We start from the raw sequence: 3,848 nt of genomic DNA, 5'->3' as shown, positions 1-3,848 counted from the left end.
TTTTGGCCATGACTGTACTGTCACAGGTAGGAGCTTCGGCTGAAAGTAAGTGTTGTGGTCGATATGATTTAAGGAGGGCAGGGCACTGGGCATTGCTGTATAGAAATAAAACTGATTTGATTTAAAGTGAAAAAAAAAAAAGACATTTTGTATATATGGCCTCTAGATGAAGGCTGGTGGTCAAACCTTACTTTCTTCTCTCTCTAAGGGCTCCATGCAGTGGCTCCCATTAGACAGCTGGCCAACATTAATAGTGTTTCTGGGACATCGAGGAGTTCCCTTAGCCAAATCCAAAATGTTCTGATTGGTTTCTATACGGAGACGCTTACATCTATATGAAGGTCTACCGATTTATCAAGACAAATTAGATAAGGAGTCCCCGATAACGCTATTTTTATTTAGTTTTTTTTATCAGACACTATTTCTACCAAAGCTGAAGATCACTGCTGGTCAGTTTACTTGCATTTTTTTCCCAATTACTCCTTAGAGCACCATATGGGTCTGAGAATATTACCGCCTTAAAGACTGAAGCAGCACAGTTGGTTCAAGACAACATTTCTGTTGTTCTGAGTTTTTTGTCCCTAGTTTAGAACCGTGATCTAACAGTCAGAGGGTGAGAACTGAAGATTTTATTCCATTTATCTGATTTATTTCGGCTTGTTGAGAAATCTTTAGACATCTTTTTAACTTTATTCAGCTTGAGAAGCTTGAGTCTATATTTGACATCGTCAACGACCTCTTTTATCTTTTTGTGTGGTTGCTTTGATCTTTGAATGAAGCAGGGTAACCCAATTTTTTATCTGAACGGCGCGAAATTCCTAGAAGTTCACAGAATTTTCAGGATTTTTAACATTCTGTAAAGATGTTAAAGCTTGACAAATCTTTTTTTTTTTTTTTATAAGCATATTACCAGTATGTGAGATTTCTTTTTCTTATTTGCCTTATTTAGTCGTTGGACGTAAAGTCTTGATGCAAAACTATTCAAATTTTTTCATGCAAACCAGTGGTTTGCACATCAGTTTGTCTAAGTTATAATCGTTCGTCCAAATAGGGCCTTATTTTACCAGTAACATAGAAAATAAATTGGAAAATAAGGTTCAATTTCTGCTTCCTCCTTTAGTTATTTCTGTGCTGTGTGGCTGAAAAAACCCCTAAAGTTGTTGGTGTTAGAAATATGGTACATAGTTTCAGTTTGGTCCATTTAACATGACTCAGTACAATGATAGAGCTGTTTCTAGGTAGACTTTCTGACACTGGTTGTCATCTAGGGCGAAATATTAAACAATAAGTTACTTTTTCTCTCAAAAATTATAAAATGGTTCTGTCTCAGGTTTATTTATCACATTTAACAGACATCGATATATATATATATATATATATATATATATATATATATATATATATATATATATATATATATATATATATATGTATATACATATTTATCTGGTTTCTTTAGGATCACCAACACTTTTAGTTTCGAGATCTTAATCTGATTGTGTGGTCCAACTCTTCTCCTTCTTTCTAAATAGAATGAAACCTTTGACACAACCGCCATTACATCTTACATGACAGCTTATCTTCTGTCAGCATCAAGTGGCACACCGCTTAAATGCTGCAGGTCTTATCTATGACACATCCTGATCGAAACCGTTTAAAATATTTTCAGTAACAGACTGTGTTCAATTCAATGCAGTTTATTTATATGGTGCCAATTGACAAAACGTGTCATCTCAAGGCACTTTACAGTTTGCCAGATCATATAGATTGATTCAAAGTTTTTTATCGAAGGAAAACCAGTTGATTGTAGCGACAGTGGAGAGGAATAACTCCCTTTTAACAGGAAGAAACCTCCAGCAGAACCAGCGTCAGTGTGAGCGGCCGTTTACTGAGGCTGAATCCTTAGTCCTCTCTTATTTCTCAGACAAATTCTGCTCCAATTGTAAAGGACTTTAGTATCAAAATACCACAAACAAGGACAGCTATTTTGTGTATTATTATTTAGAAACAAAGCAAAAACAGAACAGGATTATCTTGACTCTCCTCCCACTTTCATTATGGAATAGATGTCTAAGGTTGAATCTGAACCCGCAACCTTTACTAATAAACAACTTGATGACATGGCAACAACTAACACCCTGATTAAAAGTATAAACTACAGATAATATCTGTCCTGATTTTCTCACATCTGTGGAATGTCATGCAAATCTCTAAAACAGTGGTGTCCAAATTCAGTCCCAATGGCTGCTATCTGCCATGTTGAAATTGCATTTTAAAAATTAATAACTAGCAGCTTCCTTGAAATGGANATGACATGGCAACAACTAACACCCTGATTAAAAGTATAAACTACAGATAATATCTGTCCTGATTTTCTCACATCTGTGGAATGTCATGCAAATCTCTAAAACAGTGGTGTCCAAATTCAGTCCCAATGGCTGCTATCTGCCATGTTGAAATTGCATTTTAAAAATTAATAACTAGCAGCTTCCTTGAAATGGAGTGGAAAAGAAATTAAAATATTTTACTATAAACTTTAGCAGAGTGGAAGTACCCCCACGAAAAATTACTCAAGTAAAGACACCCAAAAAAAGTACTTTTGTACAGTAATCAAGTAGGGTTATCACGATACTAAACTTTTCAACTCGATATCGATACTAAGGAAAATATTCGATACTCAATACCATTTTCGATACCACAAGGATAAAAACAAAGACTTCCAAATTCTACAGAAATATTTTCATTAATAAATAAAATACAATAAAGAAATACAATAAACAATAAGAACAATATTTTAAGGTTGTATGCTGTGCACAATATTAAGCAAGCTTGATAAAAAACGTATACAATTAAAATTAAGTGTTCCTTCCTTGGCTATGCTTTGCACGCATAACAATGACACTAGCCAAACCGGTTAAGAAACAAAAATAATTCTCAGCAGCTGCACCTCTTACAAAAAAAAAGTCTGAAAGTGAAAAGTGAACAGAATTATTCAATCATAAAGTGTTCTGAAAGTGCATTTTCCTCTATTCAGCACTTTAGATGAATAACTGCTTACGTGCCACTGGTGGTAGCACTGTATCGATACTTTTAAAAACGAGTATTGTATCCGGATGCAACGTTTCAGTATCAATACTTTTTTGAGTATCGATACTTTTGACAACCCTATAATCAAGTAAATATACTTTGTTACGTTCCACCACTAGTCCTAATGTAATTGTAGAATTGAGATGAATGGGATTTTTTCTATACCATTAGGAAAAAGGCTGTAATAGTATGAAGTAATTTCAATATTTACTGCAGGCTGGTACCAACACAACAACCTGTAGGAATAAATTATGAGCCAGTTAAGAAATATATAAACAATAACGAAAAATGAAAGTAGCATCAGTCATAAAATGGACAAATAAATGTCATAAAGTTTAGGGAGAAGATCTTTGGAGGCCGATCTATCAGCCATGAACTTCACAGCACACCAGGATACCGACATTTTTCTTACAAAGGATGTTGATATTTATGAACAATTATGTAAGAGCATGTAGTTTCCCTCCTGATAAAACAAAAATAATAAAAAATCTATTCCTGGTACTTCTATTAATTGCTTTCAAAAAATGACAAATGGCAAAACAGGCGCTAATGATGTCTGTTTCATCTCAAAAATGTCTGGGATGGTTTAAAAGTTATTGTTACAGACTGACTCTGGGTCTGCTTTAAAGGAAAAGTCCGGTCAGCAAGAATATTCAATGGATTCTTATCTATACCTGAAACTATTACGTTTAATAATGAATTTAGCTTTAATCAGTAACAAAATAAAAACTATTTTTGTTGCGATCACCGAGTCTGGGAGC

This window comes from Cyprinodon variegatus, unplaced genomic scaffold (genome assembly GCF_000732505.1).
Source record: "Cyprinodon variegatus isolate N-32 unplaced genomic scaffold, C_variegatus-1.0 Scaffold631, whole genome shotgun sequence".
Taxonomy (NCBI): domain Eukaryota; kingdom Metazoa; phylum Chordata; class Actinopteri; order Cyprinodontiformes; family Cyprinodontidae; genus Cyprinodon; species Cyprinodon variegatus.
The sequence above is the reverse complement of the archived record's forward strand: the minus strand, read 5'-3'. Positions refer to the sequence as shown.